This window comes from Rattus norvegicus, chromosome 2 (genome assembly GCF_036323735.1).
Source record: "Rattus norvegicus strain BN/NHsdMcwi chromosome 2, GRCr8, whole genome shotgun sequence".
NCBI lineage: Eukaryota > Metazoa > Chordata > Mammalia > Rodentia > Muridae > Rattus > Rattus norvegicus.
In genome coordinates, this window is record NC_086020.1 from 87,268,278 (window position 1) to 87,294,650 (window position 26,373).

The 26,373-nt window shown below is 38.7% G+C and overlaps 1 protein-coding gene across 4 annotated transcripts in view; it reads left to right on the forward strand.

The window, feature by feature from the left end:
• The window catches only part of Sirpal1 (signal-regulatory protein alpha like 1), a 188,818-nt gene that overhangs the window by 29,597 nt on the left and 132,848 nt on the right, over positions 1–26,373 (forward strand). The window lies entirely within an intron of this gene.

Sequence of the window (26,373 nt, forward strand, 5' to 3'; positions counted from 1 at the left end):
AAGTATGTTAAGAAAGACATAAATAACTACTTTAAAGAAATACAGGACAAAACAGGTAAACTGGCAGAAACTCTTAAAAAGAAAACACAAAAAACAATTTAAAAAAGTGAAGGAATTGAAACAAACCACTCAGGATCTTAAAATGGAAATAGAAACAATAAAGGAATCACAAAGGGAGACAACTCTTGAGATAGAAAACCTATGAAAGAGATCAGAAGTCATAGACATAAACATTACCAGTAGAATACAAAAGATAGAAGACATAATCTTAGGGACAGAAGATACCATAGAAAACACTGACACAGCTGTCAAAGAAAATGAAAAACTCAGAAAGCTCCTAACCAAAAACATACAGGAAATCCAGGTCACAATAAGACCAAACCTAAGAATAATAGGTATAAAAGAGAGTGAAGATTCTTAGCTGTGATGGTTTGCATATTCTTGGCCCAGGGAGTAGCACTATTAGAAGCTGTGGACTTGTTGGAAGAAGTGTGTGACTGTGGGGTAGGCTTGAAGACCATCTTTCTTGCTGCTCCTAGGATGCTGAGTCTGTTCCCGGCTTCCTTTGGGGTGAAGATGTAGAACTCACCTCTTCCTGCACCATGCCAGCCTGGATGCTGCCATGCTGCCATGCTCCCACCTTAATAATAATGGAGTGAAACTCTGAACCTGTAAGCCAGCCCCAATTAAATGTTGTCTTTTACACAACTTACATTGGTCATGATGTCTGTTCACAGCAATAAGACCCTAATTAAGATACCAACATAAAGGGTCAGAAGGCACCTTCAACAAAATTGCAGAAGAAAACTTCCCTACCTAAAGAACAAGATGCCTATAGGCATACAAGAAGCCGACAGAACTCCAAATAAATTGGACCAGAAAAGCAATATCCTCCTTTCACATATTAGTCACAGCACCAAATGCACAAAACCAAGAAAGAATAATAAAAGTGGCAAGGGAAAAACTCAAGTGTAACATATAAAGGTAGACCTATCAGCATTACACCAGACTTCTCCACAGAGACTGTGGAAGCTAGAAGATCATAGAAATATGTTATACAAACCCTAAGAGAACAGAAATGCCAGCCTAGGCTACAATAACCAGCAAAATTTTCCATGAACATAGATGAGGAAACCAAGATACTCCATGAAGAAAGCAAATTTACACAGTATCTTTCCACCATCCAGCCCTACAAAGGATGATAGATGGAAAACTCCAACACAAGTGGGGAAGCTACACCATGTGAAAAGGAAGAATGTAATCTTCTTTCAACTAACCCAAGGGAAGATAACCACAGAAACATAATTTCACTTCCAACAAAAACGACAACAGAACAAAATGATACAAAAGGAAACAACAATCATTGGTCCTTAATATCTCTCAACATCAATAGAATTAATCCCCCAATAAAAATAAAACGTAGACTAAGAGACTGGATACATAAACAGGACTCAATATTTTGCTGCATACAGGAAACACACCTGAGTGACAAAGACAGACACTACCTCAGAGTAAAAGGCTGGAGAAAATTTTCCAAGACAATAACAGTAAAAATGACAGAAAGCCCACATACACACGGAAGCTGAATAATGCTCTCCGTAACGATAATTTGGACTTGGAAAAAATAAAGAAAGAAATTAAAGAGTTATAATAATTCAATAAAAATGAAGGCACAACAAACCCAAATTTATGGGACACAACAAAAGCAGTGTTAAGAGGAAAACTCATATCTGAGTGCCTTCAAAATGTAACTGGATAGAGCTTACACACACCAAAAAGCACACCAAAAAGTTCTACAACAGCAAGAAACAAATACACCCAGGAGGAGTAGACAGCAGGAAAGAATCAAATTCAGGGCTGAAATCAACCAAGGAGAAACAAAAAGATATATACAAAGAAAATAGAAGCTTGTCCTTTGTAATAATCAATAAGATAGATTAACTCTTAGCCAGAGTAACCAGAGGTGACATAGAAAGTATCCAAATTAACAAAATCAGAAATGAAAATGGAGACCTAATAGAAACCGAGGAAATACAAAATATTATCAGAGCCTAGTATGTCAACATCTAGTACTTTGGGGGCCCTGGATACCTTCACAAATAACTTGGACACAGGGGATGCAGAGTAAAGGCAGAAGCAACTGCATGCAACTGCAAGCTTTATTAATCCTTATATAGATATGAATATGCATTACCTCAATTTCCATTTTGGCAAGATACTCTAAGATCGTTTTCCCCATGATACCACGAAGAAATGAGGCAAGACTAAACAAGGAAATAAGACTAAACAAATGTTTCTTGTTAAAATTTTTATATAACAAATCAGCCCTCTTTCTATTATCAAACAACACTTGCTGTAAGAAAGGGAGCATGAGAGTTTCTTCCACAGAAACAGGACACAGCAGAACATAGTTTAAGGCCAAGTGAGAAAAACACGTTCTTCTCAAGGACAGCATTTCAGTACCTACTTGCACCTGTTACCAGTCCTTACTTGATCCTGCCTGGGAACTGCATCTTTATGTCTCTGTACTACTAAAAAAGCCTATACTCAAGAGAACTAGAAAATCTGGATGAAATGGAAATTTGCTAGACAGATACCAGGTACCAAAGTTAATCAGGATCAGAAAAACAGTCCCATAACTATTAAAGAAACAGAAGCAGTCATTAAAAGTCTACCAAGCAAAAAAGTCTAGGTCCAGATGGGTGTAGTGGAGAATTCTCCCAGACCTTTCTAGAAGACCTAATACCAATACTGTACAAACTATTCAACAAATTGAAACAGAAGGAACAACACCCAATTTCTTCTCTGAAGCCCCAATTATACTTATACCTAAATGACAAAAAGATCTAACAAAGAAAGAAAACTTCAAACCAATTTCTTTTATGCATACTGATGCAAAATTACTCAATAACATTCTCACAAACTGAATCCAAGAACACATCAAAATGTTCATTCTTCATTATCAAATAGTCTACATTCCAGGTATGAAGGGATGGTTCTGTTTGTGGAAATCCTCTACATAAAAAAAAAGTCAAAGAAAAAAATATGATCATTGCCATAGATTCCAAGAAATTATTTGACAAAATTCAACACCCCTTCATGATCAAAGCATTGGAAAGATCATAAATTCAAGGTCCATCCCCAAACATAGTAAAAACTATGTACAGAAAACTAGTAGCCAACATCAAACTAAATAGAAAGAATCTTGAAGCAATCCCACTAAAATCAGCGACTAGACAAGGCTACCCACTCTCTCCCTACTTATTCAGTATAATGCTTGAATTCCTAGCCAGAGAATTCAGACAACAAAAGGAGGTCAAAGGAATGCAAATTGAAGAGGAAAAAGTTGAAATATCACTATTTGTAGATGATATGATAGTACAATTTCGTGACCCCTAAAGTTCTACCAGAGAACTTCTAAACCTTATAAACAACTTCCACAAAGTGGCTGAATATAAAATTAACTCAAATAAATCAGTAGCATGTCTCCACTCAAGGGATAAACAAGCTGTGGAAGAAATTAGGTAAATGACACCATTCACATTAGTCAGAAATAATATAAAGTACCTCAGTGTGACTCTAACCAGGCATGTTAATATCTATATGACAAGTACTTCAAGCCTGTGAAGAAAGAAATTGAAGAAGATCTCAGAAGATGGAAATATATCCCATGTTCATGAACTTGGATTAGTAGAATTAGTAAAAATGGCCATGTTACCAAAAGCAATCTACAGATTCAATGCAATCCCCATCAAAATTACAACTCAATTCTTCGTAGAGTTAGAAAGAGTAATTTACAAATTTATTTAAAATAAAAGGAAAACAAGGATATCAAAAACTATCCTTAACAATAAAAGAACTGGGGGAATCACCATCCCTGACCTCAAGCTTTATTTTGCAGGAATAGTAATAAAAACTTTATGATATTGGTACAGAGACAGTGAGGTAGATTAATGGAATAGAATTGAAGACCCAGAAATGATCCAACACACATATGGTCAAAATACAAATATCCATACGTGTGTATGTTTATTTCTGGGCCTTGATTCTATTGCATTGGTCAAAATATTTCTTTCTTTCTTTCTTTTTTTGTGGGGGGGAAGCTTACACTTCCACATTGCTGTTCATCACCAAAGGAAGTTAGGACTGGAATTCAAGCAGGCCAGGAAGCAGTAGCTGATGCAGAGGCTATGGAGGGATGTTACTGGCTTGCTTCCCCTGGCTTGCTCAGCTTGCTCTTTTTTTTTCTTCAAGGTTAAGTTTATTTATTTTATTTTTTTATTAACTTGAGTATTTCTTATTTACATTTCCAGTGTTATTCCCATTTCCGGTTTCCGGGCCAACACCTAGGGACCTAACCGCTACCCCTCTCCTTCTATATGGGTGTTCCCATCCTCCCCACATTGCTGCCCTCCACCCAACAATCACATTCACTGGGGGTTCAGTCTTAGCAGGACCAAGGGCTTTCCCTTCCACTGGTGTTCTTACTAGGCTATTCATTGCTACTTATGAGGTCAGAGTCCAGGGTCAGTCCATGTATAGTCTTTGGGTAGTGGCTTAGTCACTGAAAGCTCTGGTTGCTTGGCATTGTTTTTCATATGAGATCTCGAGCCCCTTCAAGCTCTTCCAGTTCTTTCTCTGATTCATTGAATGGGGGTCCTGTTCTCAGTTCAGTGCTTTGCTGCTGGCCTTCACCTCTGTATTTGCTGTATTCTGGCTGTGTCTCTCAGGAGAGATCTACATCCGGCTCCTGTAGGCCTGCACTTCTTTGCTTCATCCATCTTGTCTAATTGGATGGCTGTATATGTATGGGCCACATGTGGGGCAGACTCTGAATGGGTGTTCCTCCTGTCTCTGTTTTAATCTTTGCCTCTCAATTCCCTGCCACGGGTATTCTTGTTCCCCTTTTAAAGAAGGAGTGAAGCATTCACATTTTGATCATCCGTCTTGAATTTCATGTGTTCTACGCATCTAGGGTAATTCAGGCATTTGGGCTAATAGCCACTTTTCAATGAGTGCATACCATGTGTGTTTTTCTGTGATTGGGCTATCTTACTCAGAATGATATTTTCCAGTTCCAACCATTTGCCTATGAATTTCATAAAGTCATTGTTTTAGCTGAGTAATATTCCATTGTGTAGATGTACCACATTTTCTCTATCCATTCCTCTATTGAAGGGCATTGGATTCTTTCCAGCTTCTGGCTATTATAAATAAGGCTGCTATGAACATAGGGAAGCACGTGTCTTTTTGTATGTTGGGGCATCTTTTGGGTATATGCCCAAGAGAGTCCTCAGTTAGTTCAATGTCCAATTTTCTGAGGAACCTCCAGACTGATTTCCAGAATGGTTGTACCAGTCTGCAATCCCACCAACAATGGAGGAGTTTTCCTCTTTCTCCACATCCTCGCCAGCATTTGCTGTCACCAAAATATTTCTTTCTTTATCAGTACTATGCAGATTTTTTAATCACTAATGCTATGTAGTACAGCTTGAGTTCAGGCATGCTGATTTCTACAAAAGTTCTTTTTTTCTTTTTTCTTTTTTTAGGATTGCTTTTGCCATCATAGTTTTGGTCTGCTCGGTTGTTTGTTTTCTTCTGTTTTAATATATGAAGGAGAGAGTTGCTCTTTCATGTTTTTTTTTCAAAACTGTATTGGAATTTTGATGAGGTCTGCAATGAGTCTGTAGATTGTTTTTTATTAAAATGGACATTCTCAATACATTACTCCTACCTATCCATGAGTATGGGGGATCCTTCCATCTTCTAATATCTTCTTCACTTACTTTATTCAGAGACTTAAAGTCCAGGACTTGCAGATTTTTCACTTGCTCCATAGAATTACTTAAGGATATTTTATATTAATCATGGTTATTGTAAAGGGTGTTGTTTTTGTAATTTAAATCTTAGCCCATTTATCAGTTGTGCAAATGAGGGATAGTGATTTCTTTGAGTTAATTTTGTATCCTGCCAGTTTATCAGCTGCAGGATTTCCTAGTAGTAAATTCGGGGTTGTTTATGTATACTATCATATCATCTGCAAATAGTGATAATATAACTTCTTCCTTTTCAATTTATACCTCCCTTATCTCCTTTAGTTGTTATATTGCTTTAGCTAGAAGTGCAAGTCCTTGAGTGAACAAATAGGAAGAGAGTGGCAGTCTTGTGCTGTCCCTTGATTTAGTGGAATTGCTTTAAGTTTCTCTACATTTAGTTTGATTTGACTATTGACTTGCTGCATATTCATTTGATTATGTTTAGGTATGTGTCCTGAATGCCTGCTCTCTCTAATACCTTTAATATGAAGGGGTGTTTGATTTTATCAAAGGCTTTTCACCACCTAATGAAACAATCATTTGACTTTTTTCTTTCAGTTTTTTTTTTTAATTTGGTGGGTTAAGATAATGGATTTTCATATATTGAACCATCCCTGAATCCCTTCTCAAGGATGAAGCTTACTTGACCTTGATGGACGATGTCTTTGATATGTTCACGGTTTTGGTTTGCAATTATTTTCTTGAATATTTTTTATCAATATTCATAAGAGAAATCAGCCTGACGTTCTCTTTGTTGAGTTTTTGTGTGGTTTAGGTGTCAGGGAAACTCTGGCCTCAAGAAATGAGCTTTGTAGTTTTCTTTCTGTTTCTATTTTGTGGAACAGTTTGAAGAGTATTGCTATTAAGACTTCTTTCAAATTCTGGTTAAATTCTGCAGTAAAATCACATGACCCTGGACTGTTTGGAGAGAAGGTGGGAGACATTTGATGAAGTCTTATATCTCTTTAGGGGTTATATTGTTTTTTAAATACTTTGCCACGGCTTGATTTATATTTGTTGAGTAGTATCTATCTAGAAAAAAAAATCCTTTCAATAAGTTTTTCCAATTTTGTGGAATATATGCTTTTGAAGTGAAACTGAATAATTCTTAGAATTTCTCTACAGTCTGATGGTGTATATACAGTTTTATTTCTGATTTTGTTTATTTGGATACTGGATTTGTGCACAGATATTGATTAAATTTTGATTTGCCATGATTTATCTTGTTTGCTCCATCTATGATGATTGAGAATTTTGCTGAATATTGTAGTCTAGATTGGTATATGTAGTTTGTAGCAGTTGTAAAATATCTGTCCAGGCTCTTTTAGCTTTCAGGGTTTCTGTTGAGAATTCAAGTGTAATTCGTAATTCTGATAGGCCTCCCTTTGTATATTACCCCATCCTTTTCTCTTGCCACTTTTAAAATTCTTTCTTTGTTCTATAGATTATGTGTTTTGATTATTATGTGCTAGGGGGATTCAGTCTAATTCGTGTTCTATAAGCGTCTTATATGTTCCTTAGGTTAGGGAAATTTTTTCTTGTATGATTTTGTTGAGAATAGTTTTGGGCCTTAGTTCTGGGACTCTTCATCTTCTTCTAATCCTATTATTTTAAATTAGCTTTTTTTATTGTATTCCAAATTTGCTGGATGTTTTCTCTCAGGAAAATTTTCATTTAATATTTCCTATGACTGATGTTTTAATATCTTGTACATTTTACCTCTGAGATTCTTCCATCATTTTTAATCTATTGATTATGCTTGCACCTGCTGTTCCTGTTCCCTTCCCTCAGTTTTATTTTTCCAGTTTCTCTCAGTTTGTATTGTCTTTGTTCCTTCTATTTCTAATTTCAGGTCTTGCACAGCATTTTGTAAAATTTTCTTCACCTGTTTAATTGCATTTTGTGTATGTTTTAAAGGAATTTATTTGCTTTTTCTTTAAAGAGCTCTATTTGATTATATTTTCTGCATTTCTGTCCTGTGTCTATCCATTTCCTCTTTTAAGGCTTTGATCATCTTTATAATATTAGATTTAAGGTCATTTTCTTGAGTTATAGTTGTGTTATGATATCCAGAGCTTGCTGCATTGGAGCATCTGTGCTTTGGAAGTGCCATATTGCCCTGGCTTTTGTTGACTGTGTTATTTAAAAGTTCTGTGCTCATCTGGATGGTTTGAATCCTGGTTGTTTTTATTGTAGAAGGTGTTAGGAGAGGCATGAACATCAATGATCCTGATGGGAAAGGCCTCTAATGGATATACTTTAGCTGTATGATTCTGGACCTGCAGGTTTATATTGTTCAGAAGCTGCGGGAGTGATGAATATGGCCAGAGAAGTCGCAGAAGTATAGAGGTCCTCCTGGGCCAATAGACTTCTCACTGGAGCTTGGCTTGGAGGGCCAAAATATCAGGAGAGATAAATGTTTTAAAGGAATCTTACATGTATTCTTCAGAGGTCTGATGAAAGAGTACAACTGGTGGGAATTAATTGTCCCCCTCACCTAGCAGGCTGCTCAAGAAGATTAGGCTTGGTCCAGAGGGCTCAGAGAAAAGGGAAAATGGGTAGGGGGAAGTGAAACTAATCTATATGTTCAAAAGTCTCAGATCTGAAGAAGGTAGGGGGAAGACAGAAAAATAGAGGTCCCCTGGGACAGCAGGCTGCTCAGGGCAATTTGGGGTAGCCCAAGTGGTTCAGAAAGCAGTCAATATTGGTGGGGAAAAGGAAGCTTAACTGTATGGTTCATAACCCACAGCTCTGGAGAAGGTTGGGAGAGAGGTAGCAGTAGAGTAAGGTTCCCCTGAGATATCAGCTTCTTAGCACAGCTTGGCTTGGACCAGAGGGCTTGGCGAACAGGGAAGGTGAAGGGGAAAGGGAAGTTACCTGTACAATTCAGGACCTGCATTTCTTATGAAGGTAGGGGGAGAGGTAGAAGGAGAATGGAGGTCCACCAGGGAAGCAGATTGCTCAGGGCCTATGATCATTTTGAAAAATTTTTTTGGATATTATTTATTTATTTATATTTCAAATGTTATTCCCTTTCCTGGGTTCCTATCCAAAAACTGCTATCCCATCTAACCTCCTCCTCCTTCTATGATGGTTTTGCACTCCACAACTACCCACCGTTTCAGCCCCCTCACCCTGACATTCCCCTATACTCAGGGGTTCTGCCTTGGAAGGGCCAATGGCTTGTCCTCCCACTGGTGCCCAAAAAGGCCATCATCTGTTACATATGCAACTGGAGTCATGGGTCTATTCATTTGTATTCTTTGGGTAGTGGTTCAGTTCCAGGAAGCTCTGGTTGGTTGGTTTTATTTTTATTATGGGGTTGCAAGCCCCTTCAGCTCCTTCAATTCTTACCCTAACTACTTCACTGGGAACCCCATGCTCAGTTCAATGGTTTGCTGCTAGCATTTGCCTCTGTATTTGTCATGCTCTGGCAGAGCCTCTCAGGAGACAGTTATATCAGGCTCCTGTCAGCATGCACTTCTTGGCATCAGCAATATTGTCTGGGTTTGCCGGCTGTATGTATATGGGGTGGATCCCCAGGTAAGGCGGGCCCTGAATTCCTTTTGTCTGTACTCCAAACTTTGTCTCCATATCTCCTCCTATAAATATTTTGTTTCCCCTTTTAAGAATGATTAAAGCATCTGTCCTTTTGTTGTTGTTCTTGAGTTTCATGTGGTTTTTGATTGTATTTTCTTGGGTAATTTCACCTTTTGGACTAATACCCACTTACCAGTGAGTGCATACCATGTGTGGTTTTTGTGATTGGGTTACATCACTAGGAATGTTATTTCATAGTTCCATCCATTTTCCTATGAATTTCATGAAGTCATTGCTTTTGATGGCTGAGTAGTATTCCTTTGTGAAGATGTACCACATTTTCTGTATCTATTGATACAGCATCTGTATTGAAGGGCATCTTTGAAGGGCATCTGGGTTCTTTCCAGCTACTGGCTATTATAATTAAGGATGCTGTGAACATAGTGGAGCATATGTCCTTGTTATATGGTGGAACACCATTTGGGTATTTACCCAGTAGTAGTATTAGTACTCCTGGGTCCTCCGGTAATACTACATCCAATTTTCTGAGAAACTTCCAGACTGACTTCCAGAGTCCTTTTACCAGCTTGGAGTTCCACCAACAATGGAGGAATATTTTGCTTTCTCCACATCCTTGCTAGCAACTGTTGTCTCATGAGTTTTTGATCTTAGCAATGCTGACTCCTGTGAAGTGGAATCTCAGGGTTGTTTTGATTTGCATTTCCTGCTTACTACAGTTATTGGACATTTCTTTAGATATTTTTCAGCCATTCAATATTCCTCAGCTGAGAATTCTTTGTTTAGCTGGGTATTCCACTTTTTAATAGGATTATTTGTCTCCCTGGAGTTTAGCTACTTGAGTTCTTGTATATATTAGATATTAACCCTCTCTGGGATATAGGATTGGTAAAGTTCTTTTACTACTTTCTTGGTTGCCCCTTTGTCCTAATGACCATTTGTCTTGCCTTAAAGAAGCTTTGCAAAATTTATGAGGTCCATTAGTCAATTCTTGATCATAAAGCATAAGGAATTGGAATTCATTTAAGGAAATTTCTCCCAATGCCCATGTGTTCGAAGGTCTTTCCTACTTCTCATTCTATTACTTTGAGTGTAGCTGGTTTTATGTGGAGGTTTTTGATCCACTTGAACTTGAGCTTTGTATAGGGTGATGTGAATAGATTGATGTGCATTCTACTTGCTGAACTCCAGTTGAACCAGCACCATTTGCTGAAAATGATACACTTTTTCCAATGGATGATTTTACTTCCTTTGTCAAAATTCAAGTTTGCATAGGTGTGTGGGTTCATTTCTGACTCTTAAATTTTATCCTATATATCTACCTGTGAGTCTGTATACAAATACCATACAGGTTTTATCACTATTGCTTTGTAATATAGCTTCAGGTCAGGTATGATGATTCCCCCAGAAGTTCTTTTACTGTTGAGGATAGTTTTCAATATTTTGTTTATTTTTTCTGTTATTCCAAATGAATTTACAATTGGTCTTTCTAACTCTATGAAAAAAATTCCCTTGGAATTTTGATGGAAATTGCACTGATTCTGTAGATGGCTATTGACAAATGGCCATTTTTGCTATATTAATTCTGCCAATGCATGAGGATGGGAGATTTTTATGTCTTCTGAGATCTTCTTCAATATCTTTCTTCAGAGACATGAAGTTGTTGTTATACAGATCTTTCCCTTGCTTGACTCAAGTCATACTGAGGTATTTTATGTTATTTGTGACTATTGTGAAGAGGTCATTTCCATAATTTCTGTCTATCCTGTTTATACTTTAAGTAGAGTAAAGCTACTGATTTGTTTGAGTTAATTTTAGATCCAGCCACTTTCTGAAGTTGTTTATCAGGTTTAGGAATTCTCCTGTGAAATACATGGAGTCATCTAATTATACTATCATATCATCTGCAAATAGTGATATTCCAACTTTTCCCTTTCCAATTTGGATCCCTTTGACCCCCTTTCATTGTCTGGTTGCTCTGGATAGGACTTCAAGTACTATATTGAATGAGTAGGGAGATATTGGGCAGCCTTGTCTAGTCTCTGATTTTAGTGGGATTGATTCAAGTTCCTCTCTGTTTTGTCTGATGTTGGCTACTGGGTTGCTGTGTATTGCTTTTTCCTGATCATTCCAAGACTTTTAACATGAAGGAGTGTTGAATTTTGTCAAATGCTTTTTCACATCTAATGAGATGATCATGTGGTTTTTTTTCTATGACTTTTTTACATAGCAGATTACGTTGATGGGTTTCCGTTTGTTAAACCATCCCTCCATCCCTGGGATGAAGCTTACTTGATCATGTTGAATGTTCATCTTGATGAGTTCTAAGATTCAGTTTGTGAGAATGTTGTGAGTACTTTTGCGTTGATATTCTTAAGTGAAATTTTTCTGAATTTGTCTTTCTTTGTTGGGTCTTTTTGTTGTTTAGGTATAAGCGTAATTGTGGCTTCCTAGAAGGAATGTGGTACTATTCCCTGGGTTTCTATTTTGTGGAATAGTTTGGACAGTATTGGTATTATGTCTTCTAGGAAGACCTGGTAGAAATCTCTACTAAGCCCATCTGGTCCTTAGCTTTTTTTTTGGTTGGGAGACTTTAATAAATGCTTCCATTATTTTAGGAGTTATAGGACTGTTTAGATGCTTTCTCTGATCCTGATTTAAATTTGTTATCTACAATCTGTCTAGAAAATTGTGCATTGCATGTCATTTTTCCGGTTTTGTTGAATGTATTCGGATCTAATGACTTTTTAAAAAAATTTTCCTCAGATTCTGTTGTCATATCTCCCTTTTCATTTCTTCTTCTTTTTTAATTTGGATACACTCTCTTACCCTCTGTTGATTCTGGGTAAGAGTTTATCTTTTTTATTGTTTTTCTTAAAGAACCATCTCATGGTTTTACTGATTCTTTGTGTAACTCTATCAGTTTTATGTTGGTGGACTTCAGCCAAGTTGGATTATTTCCTGCTGTCTATTCTTCTTGGGTGTATTTGTTTCTTTTGGTTTGGTTTAGGTGTGCTGTCAAGCAGCTAGTATCAAGCTGCAAGCTCTCCAATTTCTTTTTGGAGGCACTCAGAGCTATGAGTTTTCCTCTTAGCACTGCTTTCATTGTTTCCCATAAATTTAGGTATGTTATGCCTCATTTTCATAAAATCCTAAGACATCTTTAATTTCGTTCTTTATTTCTTCCTAGACCAAGTCATGATTGAGTAGATCATTGTTTAACTTCTTAAACAATGTGGGCTTCTATGTGGGCTTACTGTTGATTTTGTTGATATTGAGGACCAGTCTTACTCTGTGGTGATCTTATAGAGTGCATGGGACTATTTCAATCTTCTTGTATCTGTGGAGGCCTGTTTTGTGACCAATAATATGGTCAATTTTGGAAAAGATACCATGTGCTGCTAATAAGAATATTTTTTAGGATGAAATATTCATGTGTGTGTGTGTGTGTGTGTGTATTTGTGTGTTTGTGTGTGTATGTCTGTGTGTGTGTGTGTGTGTGTGTGTGTGTGTGTGTGTGTTGGTTAAATCCATTTGGTTCATAACTTCTCATAATTTCATTGTATCTCTGTTTAGTTTCTGTTTCCATGATCTGTCCATTGATGAGAGTGGAGTGTTGAAATCTCCCACTATTACTTCTGAACTACAACATATGCTTTGAACTTTAGTAAGGTTTCTTTTATGAATGTAAGTGCCCTTGCATTTGGAGCATAGATATTCAGGATTGAGAGTTCACCTTGGTGGATTTTTCCTTTAATGAATATGAAGTGTCCTTCCTTATCCTTTTTAATGACTTTTGGCTGAAAATCAATTTTATTTGATATTAGAATTGCAACTTGAGCTTGTTTCTTTGGGTCATTTGCTGGGAAAGTTGTTTTCCAGCCTTTTTTTCTGAGGTAGTGTCTGTCTTTGTCACTGAGGTATGATTTTTGTATACAGAAAAATGCTGGGTCCTCTTTTTGTATCCATTCTGTTAGTCTATATTTTTATATTGGGGAATTGAATCCATTGGTATTAAGAGATATTAAGGAATAGTAGTTGCTGCTTCCTGTTATTTTTTTTTGTTAGAGGTGGAATTATGTTTGTGTGTCTCTCTTCTCTTGGTTTTGTTTCAAGGAGAGTACTTTCTTGCTTTTTCTCAGATGTTGTTTCCTTCCTTGTTTAGAGTTTTCTATGTCTTATTCTTTGTAGGGCTGGATTTTGGAAAGATACTGTGTAAATTTGATGTTGTTTTTCAATATCTTGGTTTTTCCATCTAGGTTAATTGAGAGTTTTGCTGGATATCATAACCTGGGCTGGATATTTTTCTCTTGGGTTCTGTATGACGTTTACCAAAGATCTTTTGGCTTTTATAGGCTCTGGTGAGAAATCTGGTATAATTCTGACAGATCTGCCTTTATATGTTACTTGACCTTTTTCCCTTACTGCTTTTAACATTCTTTTTTGTTTTGTTTTGTTTTGTGCATTTTGGTGTTTTGACTATTATATGATGGGAGGAATTTCTTTTCTGGTACAATATATTTGGAGTTGTGTACGCTTCTTGTATATTTATGGATATCTCTCTCTTTAGGTTAGGGGAGTTTACATTATCAATCTATGAATGGGTTGGGTATGGCAACAAGGAGCAGATAGTAAATGATGTATCAGAAACTGAGGTCTCTTTACTCTGGACAGAATTTGTTGGTGTGTTCAGAGAGCAGGTGGGATCATATCTTGTCTTCATTCTGTGGCCTGCACTCAATCATTGTCTGTTCTATTAGGAGAAGGTGTATAGAAAGGGCAAGTGGACAGCAGAAAGTGTCAGTGGCTTGTGTCATGACTTTCAAACTGAGAATATAGGAGGTTTAATACAGCAAGTATATCTCTTACATCTTCTGGATTTCATGATCTTCACCTGGACAATGAATATCTACATCAATAACAGAAGTGTGGAACTATGTGGTGGTGTGGAAGTATAGATATGTGTTGGTTCCAGGAGCCAGCTCACTTTGGAATGATTTGAAGTGAGACACATCATTGGATGTAGAGGTAGCTTTGAATACTTATGGTCTCTTACCTTCTATTTCTGTAACTATACTGGATTGTTGCTTATAATTTCTAAACTAATTTCTAAAAACATTTCTTGCTTATTCAGTACTTAAAAATTACTAACTTGGGAGATTAATACCTGGTCTGTAACTGCAGGGAATTGAGTGAAAATGTTATTGCTATTATTCTCTATTCTGTCCAGGTAGCCAGAAGCTTCTGTGGCGAGACTTGTTAACACTTTGTGAGCCAGATTGGAGAAAGGAAAATGAATTAAAATGCTTTATACAGGCACAATCATCTCTATAAGCACTCCCAAATGTTTACATGCATAAATATACCTTCACATGTACATATAGATGAACGGATATAAACATTTGAGTAGATGGATGAATGGACAGAGCACAACTCTTCAATGCATTCCATCCAACAGCATGTTAGAATTTTCAGTCATTTAGTTTTGAAAAGAGGGAATAGAAGGGTTTCAATTGCAGATGGAGATCTTACCTGTTTGGGACTGTGTGCTCTGCACATGAGCAATGATTCTGTGCCCAAATAGGGGAAAGTACACTGAATTAGGTAGGGGCAGTGTGTAGGGGAAAGTATCAGGGGCTTGGGTAATGACTTATAAACCAATGAAATGGGAAGATCAGACTGTAGGTAGGGCTCTTGCCAATTTTTAATGGTATGGCCAACACCTGAATAGTGAATGTTCACCTGAGTAGTGAACTGGGAGGAAAGTAAAGTGGGATGAAAAGTAGAGATTTGTGTTTAGTGTGAAGAGATTGTTTCTTTGGGCTCTATATTAAGGAAGTGAGAATGGAAGGGTTCAGACAATAGATGAGGCCATTGCATTTTCTGACTGACAGTTTTATTTCTTAATTAGGATGCATAGACCTTTTCATGGCATGATCACTCTACCTGATAAAACAAACACCATCATAAAGATTTTATAATCAAAAGTATACCTCATTATATTTAAGCACTTACATCCACCTGTCATCGGTGTAAAACAGTTACACAATTGCACCCAACACTACTATAATAGAATTTCCCTCTGCCAATTTCACAGAAAATGAAACAAACACAAATACTGAATGAAGCATGATAATACCATACAAAATTAGTTGCTCAATCAGAATATTAGAATACTGCCATGTCGCTCCCAACCTCGACCAGCAAGGAAGACACGACCAGAGGAGATCTTCTTCAAGCAGTTTATTCAGGAACCTTGATACAGTCTTCTGACCCCTGGGAGCCCCTGCACCACACTTAAATAGCTAGTGCTGGCCAATCCTAGCAAGCCACATGGGTCATGCCGATAGGCTGTCACTATGCAGAAGCTAGCAGGTCAGGCAGGCATAGCCAAATAAGGACTTGTTTACTACAAGGAGTGCTCACTCTTGGGAGGGTGGAAGGCGGAAACCAGAGCCTTCTTTGAGGCACGGCACGTCGTAGCTCCCTACAGTTCCCCCTTTTTGTTTAATTAATCAAGCAGGCAAAGGCACCGCTGAGCATGGCGACCCCCCCCCCCCCCCGTCTTAGGATCATCCCTTCATTAAACCCATCTCAGGACACCTCGTTGCCCACAAGGTTCCATGCCTTAGGTTGAAGGGAAGTTGCCTGTCACTGGGCAGAGTCACTCACACATAATCAGGGGCAAGGTGCAACTAGTTCTTCTGGATGACTGTAAGCCAGGATTGAGGGGACTGTTCTGCTTCAATGGCTGCAAATGCCTGTACCACCATAGCCGCATGCCACCTCTGAACAAACCTCATCCTACAGAGACACCACAGGCTCACTAGGGAGACCAGCAGCAAGAGTGCAGCCAGGGCTCCCATACCCACCCACTTCCTCAGATGAGTCATAGCAGCAGCAATCCAAGATGACAATCCCGTAGCCAGTCTAGCAACCGCACGTGTGGACTTCACGGTCATGATGGCTACACATAGCTGATCCATTAAGAAATCATATTCTCCTGTCCAATTACCTAAAAGATAACTTGATAACTGTTTAGACAAATTAGAGGAGTGGGCTTGAATGTCATGATGTATCGGCATGAGTCGCGAGAACACTGATAGTATCCCCCACCGGGGCTCTGTTTGGACCAGCACTTGGGTCACACCGAGAAGTGTCAGCAACAGCAGGATCTTCATTCTTGTTGCACCTATTGGTCAATCTTTCAGGGACCCACAACAGATCTTGCTGGTCCTGAGGAAACACACAAACAGACCCTCTTGCCCATGCCAACACGGGATCTGGCCCATGCCATAAGCCAGTGATCACATCTTTCCATTTCACATAACCTTTCAACATGCCCACCGGACATTGTCGTTGGTCAGCGGCAGAAAGGCCATCATCATTCAAAATTAAAAAATTAAGAGTAAAAAGGGCTAAGGATATATGTTCTTTAGGAGTTCTGCCATGGCCTTTTCCCCCTTTTTGTTTAATTAGGCGTTCCTTTAATGTATGATGAGCTCGCTCAACAATACCTTGTCCTTGTTGATTGTAAGGCAGGCCATGGCTCAACTGCACATCCATCTGTTTACAAAAGGATTTGAAAGATTGGGCAGTGTATGCTGGGCCATTATCAGTTTTTAAGTGTTGAGGCTTTCCTCAAGCAGCCCAGGCTTCTAGGCAGTGTTCAATATCATTGCGTGCCTTTTCCCCACTAATAGGGGTAGCATGAATGACACCTGAACAAATATCCACAGAAACATGAATGTATTTTAGAGTTCCAAATCCAGATGTGTGAGTTACATCCATTTGCCAAATCTTTAAAGGAAGTAAGCCCCTGGGATTAACCCCCACACTAGGGGGATGATGGAAAGTGACACACTGTTGACATCCTAAAACTATCTGTCGAGCATCTGCTCGAGACAGATGAAACTTCTGCTGTGAGGTTTTAGTAGGCACATGAAATTGTTGATGAAACTGTTGGGCTTGATCCAATGATGAGCTTAAGACGATAAACTCCATTCAGGTACATCAATCCACAAGATCATTTCCCTCACTGAGAGGACCAGGCAAACCTGTATGAACTCTAATATGTTGGACAAAAAACTTGTGACCTCTTTTCCAGATCAATTCTTGAAGTTTGCTCAGCAGCTGGCATACCGTGCTGCTAATTTTAATAGGGCCAGCCACTTCTAATATCTTAACTGCATTAACAACATATGATGAATCAGAGAGCAAATTTAAGGCAAATGAACAATTTTTAAACACTTCCAGCACAATTTTGAGTTCAATTACTTGTGGAGAGCCAGGCTGATATTGACACAAAATTGGCTCTTGATGGTCAACCATATAGGCTCTACAGCCATTTTTGGATCCATCTGTAAAAATGTTTGGCATTCCCCCCTGTATAGGAACACTGGAGGTAACCTTAGGAAAGATCACGGGACATTCCTTAAAGAAGGATAGGAAAGGGTGTTTTGGATAATGATTATCTATCTCTCCATGGAATCCACAGTGTAATATGGCCCAATCATCCACAGTGAAACACAAGATCTTCATCTGCTGACCTGTATAGGGTACTATGATCGAGGTTGGGGAAACACCAAAAAACTGTATGCACTGTTGGATCCCATTCAGGGCTAATCGTGCAACTGCTGTAGGATAATACTCTACTGATCTAGCTGGAGAAGCTCTGGGATAAACCCAAAGCAGAGGGCCATCTTGCCACAACAATCCTGTGGGCTGCATGTAGGTGGCTAGAATGCATAGCACAATGTCTGCACCCTCCTTCCATCGATGTAAAATTGCGCCTTGTAATCCTTTTTCAACCTTCTTTAAAGCTTCCCTTGCTTCATCAGTCAATTGTCTAGGAGAATCCAAGGCCGAAATCCCAACTAAAGTATTATACAATGGTTTTAATTCATAATTTGGTAATTTAAAATAACATCTGACCCAATTAATATCTCCTAGTAATTTTTGAAAATTTTTGAAAAGAGTATTAAGATTATCTTTCCTCAATTCAATCTTCTGGGGGATAATGGTATAAGGACTTACTTTTGCTCCTAAATAAGTTACAAGATTGCCATATTGTACCTTTTCGGGGGCAATAAACAAACCCTTACCCTCTAATAATTTAACTTCATTTATCTGTGCATAAACTTCCCCAAGGAAACCTGTCTGCTGATTAGCAAAACGCCCTTGCCCTAACAAGCTCTCCAATCTAGATACTGCCCTGGGCTGAGGCACACTAGTGCCAGGTTGGTCCAATCATTAGGAGTAATGCAAAATCTGTGTAAGTCCTCAACGTGAGCTATGGTAAATGAGGCCATAATGCCATATGTCCTAACTGATTCAGCCAGGGACTTGATCACCTTAAAGTCTAAAGGCTCATGATACCTTTGTTGATTAGCATCCACATAAACAGGATAGGCCAAATGCAGCTCTGTAAAGACTGCCTTCCACACTTCTGGGCAGAATGTACTACCTGAAACTTTACTTCCTCCGTCTACAACATTGCAGGGAGGAGGAGCCGAAGGGAACCGCCCAGGAGGTTCCTCTGCCATTTTAGGCTTTTTCCCTTACTTCTTCTGTCTCTTCCTTAGAGACTGTTTCCGCATTTGATCTATCAACTCTTGTAACTCTTCTTCTGAATCTGTTTTGTCTGTTTCCTCCTCTGTATCTGTCTTTTTTGAGTCTGTCTCCTTTGTGCTTCCCTGCTTTTCTGACCTCTCCTCTTGAACCATTGCTAGGGCAGCTTGCCCCTTCTTTATAGCTGCCTGACAACATTTTTAATCCTCAAGGCAAGTACACACTAAGCACCACACTGGACAGACCCCAGGTCTTAGAATCCCCTGTTCCCAGGCGAAATCAAGGTCTTTCCCTAATTTTTCCCAACTTGCCCAGTAAGATTACCAGAGACCGCGAACCAGGGTGCAATGGCATCGCATTCACTCAGAAATCTCTCTATGGTGTTCCTTTTTATTTTTAGTTTCTTTCGCTCAAACAGCTCTTGAAGAGCCAGAAAAATTGGACGAGACTGTGAGGTCCCCATGACAAAAACTTTCTACACTGCTATGGCTAAATTCACTGCGCATCTTGCTACTTTCAGTTTGCTGCTGCCGTGAACTTTACTTTTGGTTCTCTGCTACCTCGAACTTTACTTGCTCACTACCCTGAGACTTTATAGACACTTATTTCCCATGGTCCTTATGGTCCCACCTTACTTGGGAACTTTCCAGCGCTGCCCTGACTGCAAGAAGTTCTGATCTCAGTATCCCCGTATGAGCCACCACTTGTCTCGCCCAACCTCGAACAGCAAGGAAGACATGACCAGAGGAGATCTTCTTCAAGCAGTTTATTCAGGAATCTTGATACAATCTTCTGAACCCGGGGAGCCCCCGCACCACATTTAAATAGCTAACACTGGCCAATCCTAGCAAGCCACATGGGTCATGCAGTTGGGTACAGACCTAAGCAGAGTTCTCAATACAGGAATCTCAAATCACCAAAGAACATTTAACGACATATACACCATCTTTATTCTTCAGTGAAATGAAAATCAAATTTTTTTCAGAATCCATTATAAACATGTCACAATGGCTAACATCAACAAAATAAATGACAAAACAAGGATATGGAGCAAGGGGAACACCTGTCCACTCTTGATGGAAGGACAAATTTTACAACCACTGTGGAAATAATTATGCTGGTTCCTCAAAATCCAGCTATTTCACTCTTGAGCATAAAGCAAAATAATGCTACATTCTATTTAAAGGACACTGGTTCAATTATATTCATAGCATCATTATTCATAATAGCCATAAACTGGAGACAACCTAGATAATACCTCAAATAAAGAATGTATAATTAAAATGTGGTATACATTTAAGCAGTGGAGTAATACTCACCTGTTAGAAAAAAAAAAAACAGAAACTTGATATTTGCATGGAATCACACACACATAAAAATCACCCTGAGAGTGTAACTCAGAACAAGAAAGAAAAGCACTGTTTGCACTCCCTTACTTGAACATATTATCCTTTAGGTGAAAGATAATCATAAAACATTCTGTTAACCCAGAGAGGATGAGAAAACGAAGTGCTCTTGGTGGGATGGCAAGGATCTCCCTGCGAAGTAAAAATAGAATAGAATTTTTGTGTAGACAGAAGGTGCGTGGGGGGTGCTTTGTGGGATGGGACCAGGATAGATGAGGTAGGGGAGAGAGGCAGAAAGGGAGAGTATGAGCAGTGAATATTGGAATAGCTGGGGGTTTGGGGGCAAGCAGAATACTAATGCAGTGGAAACTTACTGAATGGTATCATGATGACACTAGTAAAGTCTCCTAGAAATACAATATCCAGAGCAAGAAAAGATCATATTGAATAAGTCAATGAAGTGAATCCTAATGATATTCTGCTAAACTATATGTTAACTATCTCAATACTCATCAGAAAGACTTCTTCCAACAGCTCCTGGGAACAGATGCAGATATCTAGTCCCAGGCATTAAGTGGGAATGTAAAGAACCCTGAGAAATTGGAGGATGAAGGATTATTAGACTCAGATATTCAAGGACATAGTGAGAACAAGGCCCACTGAATCAATGAAACAGGGCTCATAGGAGCTCAGAGAGGGAAGCAACAATCATGGATCCTACATGGGTCTGTACTACGCCCTTTGCATACAGGCTGTGGGTTGTGTGGAAATCATAAAAGTAAAGGTAGGATTGTCTCTGACTCTTTTTCCTGCTCTAGGACCCTTTCTTCCCTAACGGGTTAGTTTGTCTAGGGTTCATATAATGGTTTATGCATAATTTTATTACATCTTGTTATGGATTGCTCAGTTGACATCACTAAGAGGCTTGCTTTTACTGAAGTGAAATCTAGTATCAATTGCCATGGGGGAGAAAGGATGTGGGGGTGAAAGAAGAGGAGGAAGGGGAGCCTAAAATATTGTATAATAATAAAAATATTTTATAGACAGGCTTCACAACTCACACAAAATTAACTCAAAGTTACTCCTAAACTGCTGTCTTTTTGAAGCAGTACTGATATTTCTTCCAAACAGAGAGTTCCGTGCTCTAGAGTTCACCTGCAAATGGATCAGAAAGGTCTACTATGGCAATGTAGAACCATCGGGTCTCAGGTAAATGGAAATTCACTAAATTCCACAGTCAAAATTACATGGAAGAATAATGTGTGTTTCATGCCACATGATCTAAAAAACAAGATGTAGAATCAGCTTTATCCATCCATTCAACCCAATGCACACCTGAGAAACCTCTGCAGCTCACAAACTTCCCTTTCCCCTGGAATTAAATATCCCTGAATCATGGAAAACTATAAGAATTTTTGTTTTCACTTTTATTCCTTTATTTGGTTTTTGAAAAAAAGATGGTCTTGAATACAGAGATCCACCTGCCACTTCCTCCAGAGTTCTTGGCTTAAAGGCATGGGTCCCTACCAAACATTTAACTGTTGTTTTTATTTATGAATATGTATCTCTGTGTTTGGTGTGTGTGTGTGTGTGTGTGTGTGTGTTTGTGTGTGTGTGTGTGCACACATGCATTCATGCATATGCCAGTGCTCACATGAGTGTGTAAGTATACCAAGTAATGTAAGTAATGAGATCCCCTGGAGGTGGAGTTACAAGCAGTTGTGATCCATATGTTATGGGTCCTGGGAACTGAACTGTGTTCCTCTGGAAGAGCATCAAGCGCTCTTAATGATTATTCGATTTCTCTAGCCCTAAGATTTTAACCAAGTATTTCTGAAAGATGATCCTTGTGATGACTTTCTTACTAGGTCTAAACACTTTGTAAAATTCAAATGGCAAATTAGGAAGTAGAATGCAACATTCAGAACTTCTAAAAACAGACCTTCATTTCTACATTCTATCTTCCCACCAACTACAAAAAACAATGCCTGTGTGTGCACAGGATAGTGAGGGTAAAAGCACCATATCATCCCATAGCTGGTCTGGAGAGCTTCCTTCTCCCCAGGGAATGCACAATCAAGAAAGTTTGGAAGGGAAGAGCCACTACCCAGGTGGGCACATGGACCAACAAGTACACAGTCTGGTTAAGAGTCTATCCCCAACTCAGAAGCTCTAATAGCTCAGTTATCCTGCTCCCCTAATCTGGAGAAAGTGTTCCCCATGGTCACCATTGTATGAATGGAATTTTCCTGCCCAATTTTCTACAGCATCACCAGAGAAGAATATACTGAAAAGAACACAGAACCTATATTCCACTGATATTTCTGATTGGTAGGGCTGTTATAATAACTTATTATCTAGAATTCTCAATATCTATTAAGCTAGGCCAAAGGACAGTTGCATCTCCCTGATTGATTGCACAAAACTCAAATAACTCAGACAATACAGATCTTCCTAGTTCTATCCTTTCTGGAAAATTTGTACCTTAGTAGAAATTATTCTCATCTCCTAGAGCATTTCCAATTACTTTTTCAAGTCATAGGAACCCTTGTTTTGACTACACCTGTTTTGAATTAGGTCCCTGAACTGTGTTCTTAACACAGTTCACTCTTCATTTTTAATTCCACAATGAAAGCCTAAGCGGTCAGAAGATACTCATTCACTGGTCCCTTTTTGCTTTTCACTGACCAATCAAGACTCAGCAAAAAAGGCGTCAAAGAACTGTCTTCCTAGCACTAGGCAGCAGATGCAGAATTTGGAGTTCAAAGCAATTTGCAATCACATAGCAACAAGCCTGGAGTATGAGAAACATTAACATTTACAGAAATAAATAAAAATAAAATAACATTTTTAATGACCAAGATAAATTGAAGTAGAAACTGTATGATTTGAGCAGTGATGCATTTAAAGAAAAGAAATTTTCAAAGCAATAGCAGTGAGTCATGTTTTTAAAAGGTAAATATAATAAAAACATTAAAAATGCTTCACTATATGGACTTGGAAAAAGACTAGGTGCTTCCTTAGTAGACAGAATGTCATTAATAGATTCCCATTGACCTTGCCTCTATGCACAATGTTAGGTTTGTAACCTGACACACACAGGTACAGTCAGTGAGTAGCCACTTCCACTGTACACTGCACACAATAATTGTTCCACATATTCCTCTCTGAAAGCAGAGGCCACACTCCACACGCAAATCCTTTTCCTGTTACTGCAGTTTTCAGTCAACTGTCTGACTCAAATTGGTGATTTTAAAACATGATGACTGTACTATATTATTTATGTATTTAGTAATTATAATTTTAATCATGTAGAAAGCAAGGCAATTATCCTGTGCAGTTACATACTTGTATCAAGGCCACCTCACACAACATTAAGAGAGATACCCTCAGAAATATTGTATAGAAGGTTGGAGGTATACCTGTTCTAGAATTACTATGCAATTCCAGGGAAAAAGAACTCCAAGAACTTAAGACATTAATCAAGAAAATATTCTTGAAGAATATCACGCATCCAGTTCTGGCTATTGCTAAGAGGAAAATTAGCCTACATCAGATTTTGCATCCCATTTAAGCAGAGGGAGGCCCCAGGTTAAACACTCAACCCTAGGGAAAGGAGACTGAAAGTCTAACTGCTTAGGCAGATGGAAGATGGATACAGCAAAGATAATTCCCGAAGATTTATTACTTATACAAGCATCCTGCAAGAGCAGATTAGTTTTCAATGACAGTGTCCTGTAGCAGGGGATGAGAAAGTTTGGGAAAATAGAAGGAAGGAAATACAAAAGCTGGGGTGGTGAAGTCTTACACTACCTATGTCTAAGTCAGACAAGATTCATATGTCTAGCATCTTCTATATTACTTCCTGGGGGGATGTGGATGGAAATGGGAGCCTTTTATGAAGACAGCACAAGCCAAAATACAATAATATAAAGACAGGAGGAGGTTAAACAAACAGCGCTGCCTAAGGGGAACATTGCTCACCAAGCACACAGTGGCATTGGAACTGATAACCTGAACCCCATGTGGTAGGAAGAGTTGGGTTCTCAGGAACAGAATAAAATATTCTCCAAATGCCCTGACACCAGATCATGACCAACTCTATCAAGCATAATCTTGGTTTTGAAGAAGGAGCTTCATTTATTTTCTACCACAGAGTCATCAAGAATGCTCTCAAATTCTATGCTAGATCTAGGCTATTACTTGATCTTCGAAGCAAATTCCTGGGTTGAGAAACCTAGCTATGCTAGGTTCCTTCTATATAAAAGAACTTCAGGGAAAGGCCTTCCTTGATCAGGACAGCTCTCAACCCAAAAATATTTTTCATTTTTTCTTCTTGTCACCTGAGGTCTTACTACCCATATGACAGAACTATGGTTTTCTCAAGGAAAAAAAAACTGGACCTTTATGGCACACTAGGCCTTGATTTTGGTTGTGATCCCATAATATTTCTTTGAGCAACTTCTTAGACACCTGCCTTTTAATATCGGATTTGGTAGAGTTGTCTCCTTTCTTATGGTATGGTTCCAAATGTCTAGACAATTCTAGTGAACAAATGTGTACCCTAGCATATAATATTTAACAGGTCTGGTTAACATACTATGAATTTTGCAGATGTTGTAAAGGTAGCCCCCCATTAGCTAAATTTTTCTTTGTGTGACTAAATATCTCCTAAGCACTGGCAAGGACTATTCTTCTCTTCTTAATCACAGCTTAATCATGGAGTGCAATCAAACTGAGAGATTCTATGTACTAGCTCTAGCAAATGAACTCCAAATGGATCTTATTCCTACAACACTCAATACAACATGAAAGAAATCTAGTGGAGGTACAAATACTAGGACTTTCTAAGTTTGCCTACTGCTGTCCACTGATGACCAAAACGCATGGTGAAGCTGGCCACAATGATCCTTTTTCCACACATAGCCCCTGTTTTAAATGCTCTGTACATGTATAGCCCAGAGTCAAGTTATTCAGAGGCCACCACTTCGGGCCTAGAAGTTGTAAATACCACAACAGACCTCACAGGAAGATACTTCTGTCCATCACCTCCTACTCAGCCCCAAGAGGGGCTCAGGATCAACTTACTTTTCCCAAGATCATGGCCTCTCATTCACCATTTCACCAAATCCAGGCTTCCAAGCTTGTCCATGAATGAACCAGACACAGAAGTTGATCAGCTACTCAGCTTCTGAATCAGGCCTGAAGCAAGGCTCCCAGAAGAGCCCACCTCACCTTCTGCCTGGTGGTTGACCTGAGGTCATGACCTGCTGGAAGCACTGAGTGACAAGAGTGTCTTCCCTTAGGGTTGAGAGATATTCAAAGTATACTGTACACTCTTTCCAGGGGCCGGTTTTTGCCCCGGGCATAGACCTTTCACAGATCTGCAGAGGACTGGGAACTGCATGCTACACTGTTTGCAATGAAGTGATTCTGCTATCCCACAGGTGGAAGAGAGCCCACAATTAAAGAGAGAATTCAGGAAAAAAAATTTGTTCTGACCTTCATGTTGAGGTCAGATGAACTTCAACTACAATATCCTGGTAGGCAAGGGTACAAACAATCCTGACAGAAAGCATGGATAAGACCACAAACACAGTGATAGAACTTTTTCCCAGGAGAAGCATTGATCGTGGCTTCATTCCTATAGAAGTTTTCTTCCAGCAATTCACCTCAGTCTCTGGAAAAATGAATCATAATGGAAAGTATAATCTCTTTTGTAACTTGAATACTCAGAGAGGTTGTCTTTTTTTAACACTTTTGTTAGGCAAATATATAAAGGATAAAGGATAGAAATAAATGTCTCTGGCATGTTTATCTTGTACGAGAAGATCTTACTTGAAAAGGAAGTGTTAATCCCACTAAGAAGGATGAGTCTATTACCACAATTTTGACTCAAATTTGAAGACAGCATGATTTTACTGAAGTACTGTCAAAAAGTATCCAGTGACTGCCTTATGACTTCTCTTTTTTAAGAGAACAGCCCCAAATTCATTTCTTAGGCACACTGTAAGGAGAAAACTTTCAAATAGTTGCAAAGCAGGTTAACAAAAGTGAGATAAAAGGAGCAACAAGGAATTACA